The following is a 13,561-nucleotide window of genomic DNA, read 5'->3' on the forward strand; positions in this document are numbered from 1 at the left end:
TGGCCGCGGCGCCCCCCGCCCGGCCGCCCGGCGCCTCGCCATTGGCCGCGGCGCGCGCTTAAAAGGCGCGGCCAATGGCTGCGAGCGGCAGAGGCCGGGGCGCGGGCGGGCGGCCTGGGAGCCGTGGGGGAGCAGGCAGCCCCGGGCCGGCGGGCTGAGGGGGTGCGGGCGGCCGGGCGGGCCCGGGTTCCAGGCGGAAGACCGGCAGGACGCGCCGGGCGGGGCCGGCGGCCTGTGCCTGCTGGAGGCAACGGCGGTGACTCTCTCTTTGTCTGCGCTCGCTCCAAAATGGCTGCGGCCAGAGCTGACGGGAGCGCTGGGCAGGCGAGGGAGGGAGGCCGTGCTCCCGAGGCCCCTCCGCGCCGCCGCCGCCATCGCGGGGCCGAGGCCGGGCAGGGGGGGGTAGGGCTGGCTGCCCGGCGTCGGCGCCACGGTTGCGGACGGGCCGGGCCTAGCCGAGGACGGGCTTCGCGGCCTCGGTGCGCGGCTGCCGGGCGAGGCGCTGCGCCCCGTGCCCCGCGCGTCCCTGTTCCCGCGCCGGGCCGCGGCCCGAGCTTCCCCGGAGCGGCGCCTGGCCTCGGGCGGCACGGCCCCCGCACACGAGTGCCCATAAATCAGCGCCCGTGGCGCCGGTAGTTGCGAGTCGGGAGAGGTCCAATGTGGACGGCCTCTCGTCTTCCTGTTTCCTCTCCTCCCTTTGACAAAGTGCGTGACCTAAAACCCTGTCCGCCAGCACCTCGGCCGTAGAACTGGCTCAGGTACAGTCCTCTTCGTGCGGGTGTTCGTTTGTTTGCCTTTTACCTGGAGACGGTGTTCCGGGACGTTTGGAGGGGGCTTCCTGGTCCCCTTCTTCAGGGACAGCCGCGGCCTCCGGGCAGCGGGAGCCGGCCCGCGCCGCCCGAGGACGCGGGTCCCGCACACCGGGCCGGGACTCTGGACCTGAGCTCCGCGCCCCGGAGGAGCGGGACGCGCGCGGTGTGTGAGGGCGGGGGGCTGGGACCCGCGGCACCGGCGCCCGCTCCCCGCCAGCGCCTGGAGCCCAGCGTGGGTGGGGGGCTGGCTTTCAAACAATGGCAGAAACGTGGAATTATGTGTCAATTGTAGTCTTTAAACGTTGACAACTACTTAGGAAATTTTAAAGGAAACCACGTAAAGGCATTGGCAGGCTGACTGCACCCCCCCCCACCGTCCGCCCCCAGCGTGACGACATCTGTAGTGGGAGCGCTCAGATTGGAGTGGGGGTAGAAAAGCAAGCAGTGGTGCGGGGAGGAAGCGGGACGCAGATTCTGTTCCCGTGCACCCGCAGGGGCCGGTGTGCCTGCCGGGCAGCGGGATCCCCACTGTCAGGTCACCCCTGCTACATTACTGACAGCTTCCCTAAAGGAAGGATGGCAGTGCCATCTGAGGGCATTCCGACTTGTCCACACAGCGATGGCGTCCTGAGTTCCCTGAGGGCCTGCCAGGACCCCTCCAACCCAGTGTGTCTCCCCCCAACCCAGCCTCCATTCAGCCCGCACCCTTGGGTGCATGCCACCTCTATTCATTCCTCTCTGCACCAGGCCCGCTCCCCACATTGGCGCTGACATCACCCCCAGTTAGCTGCGGGGCACTGTCCAGTCCAACAGGAAGTGTGGGAGGTTAAGTCTGAACCCCCACCCCATCCCCCAGGAAAGAAGGGAGCTGCAGAGGAGGATGAGGCCATTCTGCTGCATCTGGTGCTCCCCAAAGCCCCACCCACCTTGAGAGTAAACAGGGGCAAGGAAGTCATGGGGTGCCTCCCCACCTCCTAAGGTAGGGAGGGGACAGGCTCCCAACCTGTGCCCCTTGCTCACCCTGAGGACCTGGGGCATTTTCTTGGAGTATCTGTATGGTTTTACTTGTTGCCACAAGGAGTTACGACCTCTGCACCTTGAAAGAGACCTCCCACCTCGCATAAAGGAAAAGGGACAATGAAAATGAGTGCAAGTGTAAAAACCATGTTTAAACACAGAAAGACGTTTGCTGTGAGAATAGCAGAACCCAAGGCGGCAGCCTTGCCTCCTGCCGTGCCACAAATGTACGAGACCACGGGTGGAGGGGAAGGCAGCTGCCCAGGCCAGCAGCCATGTGGGCCTTTTCAGTCTCTTAAACAGTATATTGTCTTTTCAATAAAACAACGCATCAGACGCACTCTCTTAAATGTAAAAATAAACATAACCAAGACCACAATTTAATTGTTGCTCTCGCCTTGTGAAAGACATGCAGTGTTCGTATAGTGTATTACCTATGCTTTTGTTGTCCACCTGGAATACTACATGATAAAACATTAAAAAAAAAAAAAGACCTGCATTTAGCTGGCAGCTGGTGGCCCGGGCCAGGCCGCCAGAGTCCTGTCTGACAGGTGACTTCTCCACCTGAGCCAACAGTGCTCCTCAGCACCTCAGACCCCGTAGGATGTGCCTATCCACGAGAATGGATCCACATCCCAGGATCAAACTCATGAACACGTAACTGATCTGTAGATGCAGGCACATTCATTTCTTAGGGCCATCAACATTATAAACAGCGACTTAAAAAACAACAGGAATTTATTCTCTCAAGTCCAGAAGCCACGAGTCTAAAACCAAGGTGTGGGCAGGGTCCTTCCTGCCTCTTCCACTTCTGGTGGCCCCAGGCATCCTGGGCTTGTGCCACATTCCTACGATCTGTGCTTTCGTGGTCACATGGCTTCTCCGTCTTTGCACCTTTCATCTTTTGAGGACACTAGTCATTGGATTTAGGGCCCACCCTAAATTCAAAATGGTTTCATCTTTTTAAAGAAAGGGGGGGTGAGAGGGTGTCTGGGTGGCTCAGTTGGTTAAGCGGCTGCCTTCGGCTCAGGTCATGATCCCAGGGTCCTGGGATCGAGTCCCGCACTGGGTCCCTTTTCTATGGGGAGCCTGCTTCTCCCTCTCCCTCTGCCTGCCACTCCCTCTGCTTGTGCTCTCTCTATCAAATAAATAAAATCTTAAAAAAAAAAGTTTCATCTTAACAATACTTAACTACATTTGCAAAGACCCCATTTCCAAATAACGTCACATGCTAAGGTTTTGGGTGGATGTGAATTTTGGGGGGACAGTTCAACCCAATACAACATATGACCAGTTTGTCCACTTGTGGAGAGAAGACCTTCCAGATAAATCAGAAGGCAGCCATCAGCCTGATCAGCCCCTTTGCCTGAGACATGATGAGTCTGGCGTGGAATCCACCAGTCAAGGCTGCCCTCTCTGTTCTGCCTGTAAAAGAAAGTGCGGTGGTGAAATCTGCTCCGTGGCCACCAGTAATAATCAAATTGACGCACTGAGCTCTCCACGCAGGGCCAAGCCCCTCTGGCAGTTGAGGGGATTGAAGCCTAGGAAGGCTGTCAGTAGCCCAAGGTCTCTCCTGGTAGGGACGGAAACCTGGGACTCGGACCCTAACACTGACAGACAGTGGTGCTGCTCTTTTCAGGCTGCCAAGGCTGCCCAAGCCCATGGTACACCAATTAGATGTCTGCTCCTAAGTTAGAGTCAGAGTTAGGCCTGCCTCCTCTGAGACTGACCCAGATCTGCTGGATGCGGGCTGTCTGCAAACTCTCGAATGACTCATTTACAACAGTTCTTGGCTGACTCCCACAAATAGCTAACTACAGCTATCATGGATGGCTTTTACTAGTTTAGCTCAGAGCGGAGCTTATTTCAAAGTTCAGGTGGGAACTCTGAGGTCAGCCTTCCTGTGACATCTCCCTCACCACCCGAAAGTGCAAGCAAGAAACAGCCTTACTATCAGTCAGAGGAGCCTTGTGGCGTCTTTGAGTCCCCCTTACCCAGAGAGGTGCGATGCTGCCAAACTCCATTTCCTAAGCATCATACCCATCAGATGTTTTTTTTCAGGTAGAATTGCTTATTGCTTTGGTTAATTCCTAACATAATTTGCCCCTCACTCAGCTTAAATGCTCAGTTTATAAAGCCCAAGCCTCAATCCATGAAAACCTACCTTCTTGAAAACCTTAGTTTCATTGCAGGTGCTCTGGGAGACGCACCAAACCATAGGCTTTGTCATTGGACGCATTTATTTTATTAGCATTAATTGTTTGGACAAGATCCATAAAGCTAAGATTTTAGGCACTGACCATTAAGTGCCAGGTAGGATGTTAAAAAAAAAAAAAACTTTGAAAATTATACCATTTACAAAAGCATCAAACAACCAAATAACTCAATATAAAACTAACAAAACAGAGCATAAGACCAACAGACAGAAAACTGTAAAACATGATTGCGAAAAACTTCAGGGAAAATAAGTACACGGAGAGATACACGAAGTTCAAGAATTGGAAGGCTCACTCTTGTGAAACTGTCATTTCTTCCCAACATGATCTACAGATTTAATACAAAGCAGGTTTCAAGATCCCAAACAGGGTTTTTTTCACAGAAATTCAAAGCTAGGCTTCCATTTCCAGTGTGGTAGAGTAACCTCCTATCGAACTAACCTTCCCACAGCACTATGAGCTCTGGACAAATTACAGAACACCACTTTCTGGAGTTGCCAGAATGAGCACGGGCAGGCGGATGCTGGAAAAGTGAGCCACCCAGTTCCATTGCTTCGAGCCTAAGGGCAGGCCGCTGTCCATACCACACTGGGCAGGTAAAACCCCTGAGTCCTTCTGGCCTGAGGAGCTGGGAGACAGATTAGGCAATGACAACCTCTGGGAAGTACAGGGGCATCCCAGGAGGGAAGGAGTGAGAGAAGGGGAGGCCCAAATTCTATTTATAAACTGGGCCTAAATCTCCAGGAAACACTAGAGCACACACATGGGGCAGACCCCAAGCAACTGGACTAAGAATAAAAGAACCAAGATGAGGTCCAACGTGAGATCAGAGCTGCCGTCCATGGGACAGTGTTCACAGCCTGAGCCCGGCCAAGTCTTAGCCTGACACCAACACAAACACAGAATAACAAAACTGACTCCAAAGATACGTATGTGTGGGTCCAAAGTCCACAGAAAATAACACTCGACCCGTCAAGGAGACAATCTAAAAATTGCTCAATATACAAAGAAAAGGAGAATGTTAGCCATTCTCAAACGAAAAAGGGAAAATAGAGATTGATCCCTGGTGTGACCCAGGTGATGGAATTGACAAACAAGAATTTTATTTAGTCTTAAAAAAAAAAAAAAAAAAAAGAATTTTATTTAGTCTTTATTTTTTAAAGATTTTATTTATTTATTTATTTATTTATGCAAGAGAGAGCACACGAGACGGGGTCCAGAGGGAGAAGCAGACTCCCAGCTGAATGGGGAGCCCAGCTCAGGACCCAATCCCAGGACTCCAGGATCATGACCTGAGACGAAAACAGACGCCCAACCAACTGAGCCACCCAGGCACTCCATCAAACAAGGATTTTAAAATAACTATCATAACTATAATCACTGAAGTCAAGGAAAATATGCTTTTAATGACTGGCAAGATCTTTTAAAAACCACAACAGAGAACTAGAAACTATATTTAGAAAAAGTTAATTTTAGAACTGAAAATTAAAATATCATCAATATAAAGTTAATTGAATGGTCCTAACAGAAGAGTGAATGACAGAGGAGTAACCAGTGAACTTGAAGATTTATCAATAGAATTTATTCAATTTGAAAGAGTGGGAATAAATAAAAGAGCTCAAGGATCTGTGAAACAATTTCAAAAGGTCTACATATGTATACTTGAAATCACAAAATGAGAGGTGAAAGAATGGGACAGGAAAAAGTATTTGAAAAAAATAATTTCTAGAATTTTCTATATTTGGTAAAAGACATGAATCTACACACTTGAAGAAGTTCCACAATCCCCACCTACGCTAAACTCAAAGAAAACCATGCATAGGCACATCGTAGTTAAACTGCTGGAAGCCAGATGCAAAGATAAAAATCTTACAAGTAACCTAGAAAGATGACACTTGTCATCCAAGGAACAATACATTGATTTTAATGACTTCTCATCAGAAACTATGGTGGTCAGAAGAGAGTGAAACAACATCTTTAAAGAACTGACGGAAAGTCTGTCAACACATTTGTAGAATGTCAAACCAGTTTTCAAGAATGAGAGTAAATAAATGTATTTTACTATAAAAGAAAATTAAAAGAATTCATACCAGCAGACCTGTATGACAGAAAATGCGAAATAGGAAATTCTTCAGGCTGAAGGAAAATGATACCAGGTAGAAACTCGATCATCAGAAAAGAATGAAGAATATCAGAAATGACCCATACCTGAATAAATATAAGAGTACTTTCCTCTGAATTCCTCTCAAATCTATACGTCTGTGTAAAGCAATGATTCTAACATTGAACTGTGGGGTTCTTACCGCATGTAGATGTAATACACACAACTATAGCAGAAAATGGGCCTATGACATGGAAAGGCTCTACATTTGGTGTGCATCCGGGGCCATATTAACTCACAGAAGACTGCGCACTGTAATCCCTAAAATAATCACTAAAAACAAACAAAAACACACAAAGGAGTATATCTAGAAATCCAACAAATAACTAAAACAGAATGGTAAAAAAATATTCAAATAATCCAAAAGAAAGCAAAAGAGGACATTTTAAAAGGAACAAACATAAAACAAATAGATTATCGATCTAAATCCCACTAAATCAATCATCGTATTAAGTCTTAAGCATTAAGCACCTCAATTTAAAAAGATATAAAAGCAAGACTCTGCCATACGCTATTTTCAAGGAGGCACTTTTTAAAAAATATATCATGCCAGGGGCGCCTGGGTGGCTCAGTAGGCTGAGCGTCTGCCTTTGGCTTAGGTCATGATCCCAGGGTCCTGGGATCGAGTCCCACATCGGGCTCCTTGCTCAGCGGGGAGTCTGCTTCTCCCTCTCCCTCTGCCAGCCTTTCTGCCTACTTGTGATCTCTCTCTGTCAAATAAATAAATAAAATCTTAAATATACATATATACATATATATGTATATATCATGCCAACAGTAAGCCTACCAAGGAGGAGCTGTGTTAACAACACATGAAACAGACTTCCACAGAGTGCTGTCAGGGAGAAAGAGGGGGGGCTGCACAGTGAAAAATGCGTAATTCATTGAAAAGACAAAAGTCATAAATCGGTATGTACCTCATGACAGCTTCAGAGTACATGAAGCAAAAATTGACAGAATTAGACAGAGAAATAGATAATTCAACATTCATTGTTGGAGATTTTAACATTGATCTCTCAACACTGCATAGAAAAGATGAGCAAAAAAACTCAGTAAGGACACAAATGACCTGAACACCATGAACTATCTTGACCTAGTCTTTACCAAACACACCCAACACATTCTTTTTCTATTGTATACAGTATGTTCAGCAAGGTAAAGCAAACGCTGGGCTATCAAACAAGTCTCAATAAATTTAAAAGGACTGAAATTATACAGAATATGTTCTCTGATTACACTGGAATTAAATTAAAACCAATAACAACAAGATAGCTATGAAAGCCCCGAATATTTGGAAATATCTCACTAACCTCTGGGTCAAAAAAAAAAAATCACAAGGGAAATTTGAAAATATTTTGGACTGAATGTTACTGAAAATACAACATATCAAAACGTGTGGGCTGCAAACCAAAGCAATGCATAAAGGGAGTTTTCGTTTATAACGCTCGTATTAGAAATTGATGTGTTAATCCCAAAATTCATACAGAAATGCAAAAGGTCAAACATAGCCAAGGTAATCTTGAAGAAGAGCAAAGCTGGAGGATTTATGCTAGCGCCTATCCAACCACCGATGGATAAGTAGACCAGCTGAACAGAATAGACAGTCCAGGAAAAAAACTCACGCATACAGTCAGCCTACTTACAACAAAGTGGACAATGACATGGTGAGAAAAAGATGGTTTGTTTCTTTCAGTAATTGGCACTTGGGCAATTGGCTGCCCAGAAGGATGAAAAACAAATTTTGACCCAAACCTCACACCATACAGAAAAAATCAAATCCAGCTAACTGAAGATCTGAATGTAAAAGGTAAAATAATAAGCTTTTGGAAGGAAACATGTTTATCATCTTGGAGTAAGTTTTTTTTTTTTAAATATACGCAAAAAGCCCTAAACCCTATAAAGTAAAAAACTGATAAATTGGACCGCATTAAGAACTTCTCATCAAAGGACACCTTTAGGAGAACGGAAGGTAGCCCGCTGAATGGGAGAAGATACGAACAATGCAGGAAAATGGACAGAAGACTAGAGAGGCACGACAGCCCTCATAGATACAGAGGAGGACTGGGGTGGGAGAGGTGCTCGGCCTCCTCTGTCACCAGGAAAATGCAAATTAGGCCCACTACAGATACCCCCCCCAGAAAGACCAAACTCAAAAGGGCTGACACCACCTAGTTGGCGAGGAAGAGGGACATCTGCTGATGCAAAGCTGCTGGGCAATTTCTACAAAGCCGCGTGCCGACCCAGCCCGGCCTGGCCCCACAGGTCTCCCCGACACATGCCCTACAGGACGGGTCTGTGTGCACCAGGGGACAGCAGGGCTCATAGGCCCCCAGGCTGGAAACAACCCAAACTTCCAACAACAACGGTAAAATGGATAAAGAAATGGCAGTCTATTCACACAACAGCATTAAATGGGTGTGTTTGGTTTGAGAGAATGTGTTGATGTGTGTAGTTTTTTTGTAAATGTCACACTTGAGTGAAAGTCAATGAGGGAATGCGTCAGAGTCATCTGTGCATACTCAGCTTTCTGAGCTGGGAAGCCTAAAAGAAACCCCTCACCCTATAAGAGAAGGACACCTGAGCCCAGAGATGGCAAGTGACTTGGCTAAGGACACCAGGAAATGGGAGAGCATGGACGCAAATCCAGGTTTCCTGAGTTCCCAGCCAGGGCTCTCCCCAGTACAGCAAGCTGCTCTCATCAACATCCTTTTTTTTTTTTTTCTTCCTCTGGTTTTGGTTAAAAACAAGACAAACCATAAAATGTACCATCTTAACCACTTTTAAGTGTACAGTTCAGTACTGTTAAGAATTATTTGCATTGGGCTCCTGGGTGGCTCAGTTGGTTGAGCGACTGCCTTCGGCTCAGGTCATGATCCCGGAGTCCCTGGATCGAGTCCCGCATCGGGCTCCCTGCTCGGCGGGGAGTCTGCTTCTCCCTCTGACCCTCCCAACCCTCCCCCCTCTCATGTGCTCTCTCTCTCATTCTCTCTCTCTCAAATAAATAAATAAAATCTTTAAAAAAAAAAGAATTATTTGCATTGTTGTGCAACAGATCTCCAGAACTTTTCCACCTTTTCAAACTGAAACTCTACAACCATTAGACAGCTCCCCATTTCCCTCCCCCCAGTCCCTGGTAACCACCACTCTGCTTTCTGTCCTCCTGATTTTGACTCCTCTACGGTCTCTCATAGAAGTGGAATCATGCAGTATTTGTCCTTTGTGTGACTGGCTTATCTCACTGAGCCTAATGTCCTCAAGGTTCATCCATGTTGTGGCAGGAGTCAGAATGTCCTTCCTTTTCACGGCTGAATATACCCCAGTGTACGGATAGACCCCATTCTATTTATCCACTCATCCATCAGAGGATGTCTGGGGTACGTCCACGTCCTGGCTGCTGTGAACATGGGCAAATGTCTCTTTGAGACCCTGTTCTCAGTTATTTTGGGTATAAACCCAGAAGAGGTCTTGTCAGCATTCTTACATTATTTTCTACCTGTGGGTTTTACCACTTCAACTAAACTGTGAGGTCCTAGAAGTCAGGGACCTATAGTTAATTGCCAATATCCTTGGTGTATAGACCAGGAAGACACCTGGGGCTGCAAACTGAGCCCTGCTTGAAAGTATCCGGTGCAGGTGGACCCTGGGTTGAAACCCCTGTCCCACACAGCCAGGCAGCACTGCCCCCACCCCTGGGGAACTAAAGCTAAAGACACCCAGACTCAGGGGCAGGCGCCAAGCAAGGTGGGGTGGAAGGGGACTAAGTGAGCATCTCTCCTTGTAAGGACACCATTAAAGCAGGTTTCTGGGGCTCAGAGGTGCTGGTTAAACTCTACTTCTTATGTTGGATGATGGGCACATGGGCCCTTACTTCCTTATTACTAGTTAAAAGACGTGCTGTGATGTATACACTCTCGTATATGCATGAGACATTTAGCATTTAAAAAGTAAAACAAAAACACACACGCAGACTCACATGGGGCATGCACCTGCACAGCGAGCACACTCGGGTGCACCCCGCCTCTCTGGGAGTTCTGTCCACAGGATTTAGAGGGACCCAGTTGCCTGCATCCTAAAAAGCTCATTGCGATGAATCTCCCGTCCACTGAGGTTGAGACCTGCTGCTCTAACAGAAAGATGCCCACACTCGCAATCTTTTCCCTCAGGATTCCTAAAATTGGGCAATGACTGGAATGAGCCATTTGCTCTTCTCTTGGGAAGCTAGAGTAGCGTGTGTCCGAAGTACGACGTTGGAAGTCATGGGCAAGCCAGTGAATCTCTTCCTTACGGGAGGAAGCCTTGTCTTCTCACACATTAAAAGCTTTCCCCAAATTCACGCCAAGATGCATGTTGACATTCCCATTCTATCCAAGTGGGTTATACGACTCAGAAACAGCAAAATTAACATCCTGCCCTGGGAAACCCACATGCTGTTTTTAGAGCTCATACAGCAGGCAGACAGCCCAGCTCTGCAGTGGACAGAGGTTAAGTGTTCTCATTATGAACCCAACGCCCCACTGACCCTCTGGAGTGAACCTGATTTGTGTGAGAAAGAACAAAAGAACATGCTTGAGACAAAAAACAGAGGACCCGGAGACCGTGAGGGAATGCCCGCCTCAAACTCTGAACTCAGGGGTCACCAGGACCAAGGTGACTTTCTCGTCCAGAAACTATGCAGTGTGGGCTTTCTCCAGCTTCAGGCCTCAGTGCTGGCCACTGTCCGGGGCCCAGGCTCTCCAGGAGAATGCTGGAGACGAAGAGGCCAAGAAAGGCAATGGGAGGCCCTCAGGCTCAGCTCCGATGGGGGTTTCCTTTCTCTTAATGCTTGTTCTGCCAATTTCCAATTTTTCTTCAACGAACGCGTTATTCTTTTATAATTAAAAAAAAAAAAGAAGCATTGCGTGGTTTTTCATCTTTTAACTTCCTCTTGAAGTAAAACGCACACGTTGAAAAGTGCACAACTCAGTGAATTTTCTCAGACTGAACGCACCCATGTCACCCACGCCAGATGGAGAAGCAGAACATGCCCTGCATCCCCGGGACCCCCTTGAGTCCCTCTGAGTCACTCCCCCGAGGGTGACCACGCCTGACTTCCAATACCGTGGATTCCTGTCGCCGAGCTTGGGACTTTATGTCAGTGGAACTACACAGAATTCTCCTTCTCTCCCGTTTTCCCCAACGTTTTGTTTTTGTGGGGGGTTAGTTTTTGTATTGCGATAAAATGTGCATAACATAAAATTTACCATTGTAGCCATGTTAAAGTGTGCACCTTAGGGGCATTGAGTATATTTGCACTGTTGTGCAGCCGTCCCCTCTGTCTAGTTCCAGAACATTCCATCACCCCAAAAGAAGACACTGGAACAGTCCGTCCTCACCCCTCTGTCTCTCCAGTCTCTGGCAACCATGAGGCCATTTTCTGCCTCTGGATTTTCCCATAATGGGCTCATACGATATGTGTCCTCTTGTGTCAGGCGTCTCTCACTCCGTGTCATGTTTCCGAGGCTCATCCACGCAGTAGCAAGCGCCCCTGCCTCACCCCTTGCTGAGACCGAGTGTTAAGCGCGGGGTGGATGGGCCAGAGTCAGGGTGCCCGTTCACCCGCGGATGGACGTCGGCGTGTTTCCCTTCAGGAACAGTGCTGTTGGGCACATTCGTGTGCCAGGTCTGGTGTGGACACAGAGTGTCCTCTCTCTTGGGCACACCCCTCAGAGAGGGACTTGGGGTCAGATGGCGACGCTGGGTCCAGCTTACGGAGGCCCAGACTTGTGTTTGTGTCGGGACCCCGTCCCTGAGCAGTGGCTGAGGCCGGGGTGCCCCGGCCAGCCTGCACGTGCTTCTAGCCCGCTGCCGCAGGTTCCGTGGGCCGAATGTGCGCCACCTGTGTATCCACTCTTCAGGTGCTGGGGCCACTGTGAAGGAAGCCGCTCAGAACATCCCCCGCTGGACCGTGGTGACAGAAACACACGTTTCTCTTGGGAATACCGACCACTGTGCACACTCACACACGGGTGTGCACACCCCTCCCTGGCTCTCCCTGGCAGATACCGGCACCTCCTCCGCTCGCCCTCCCTCCCCCCAAGCTGGCCAGCCTGCACTTGGGGGCCTGAGGCAGGGACCACCAGGGGCTTCCCAGGCCGATGTGGGGGGAAGAGAGAAATGGGTCCAGGGACAGACTTCCGGGCAGAGGTTCCACACGTGGACATCTCCTTTCACAACATGGGGAGGGGATTGCAGTCCTTGATTCCTTGGCACATGCCTCCTGGACGCCACTGCAGGCCAGGCCTGTGCTAGGCTCTGGGGACACGTGCCGGCAGGGAAGGGTGACAGGAAATGAGGGAGGCCATGAGTCAGGGAGCCAGTGCCAGAGAGGTACAAAGACAGCAGGGTGAAACATGTGCGGCCTAGGAAAGGGAGCCAGGAGGGCATCCTGGAGGCGGTGTCCTAGGAACAGGCCTAGGCAGACAAGGCAAGGTGAGCGCCCAGCAGGGGGCTCTGCTCCTGCAAAGGCAGGGCGGCTGGGCACTGGGTGTCACTCGTGCTGGGCCGGTCTCCTCGTTGTCCCGCTGGCTAGTGGTGCAGACACAGGACCATGGCAGGAAATTCTCACCCAGAATGGCTTTGGTCCTTCCTCCAGCCCCTCCTGCCACATAGCCTCAGGCCGGCCCTGAGGTTCGGGTTTCTCAGCTCTGTGTCCTTCACGGGGCATGCAAGGGCCAGGGCCTGGGGAGGGAGGGCCGGCCCACCCTGACCCACAGAGCGGGAGGGACCCTCAAAAAGAGAAGAGGAGCCTTCGTGGGACAACTGTGCAAATGTCATCAGCGGCACGGCCAAGGACAAGCGCCTCAGGGCACACGGCTCCTCGGTGTGCGGAGCTGGGGGTCCCCCAGGCCGACCGGGAGACCAGCAGGGCCCCCAAGCCTCTGTCCTCCCGTTGGGAGGGTGAGAACATCCCATCCACAAGGACGCTGCCGGGCGTGTCCCTGACCACAGCTGGCGGCATGGTCCAGGTTCCGCCTGTGCCACCCCGGTGGTCAGCTCACGAGTCCTGCCCCGCCACTCCCGAGGTGAAGCCCAAGCAGAACACCGGCCAGCCTGTGGGTGTGCAGTTTGCATCCTGGCTCCGCGCCCAGGCCCCCCAGCAAGGGTCTCCCTTGTGGAAGGCGTTCCGTGGATGTCTGTGGTGTAAGTGCCTCAGTGACTGGGGGATTCCTCGATCAAGCAGTCAATGAACGACTCGATGACTTGGTAGTCTGAGGGTCCAGTGCCGTTGGTTGTGACGGCCACCTGTCGTGTCTGGACAGCACAGCCTGCCCGCCCCTGGGCGCCCTGTCAGCACTGCCCTCCCTCAGACACACCGA

The sequence above is a fragment of the Neomonachus schauinslandi genome, chromosome 10, assembly GCF_002201575.2.
Source record: "Neomonachus schauinslandi chromosome 10, ASM220157v2, whole genome shotgun sequence".
Lineage (NCBI taxonomy): Eukaryota > Metazoa > Chordata > Mammalia > Carnivora > Phocidae > Neomonachus > Neomonachus schauinslandi.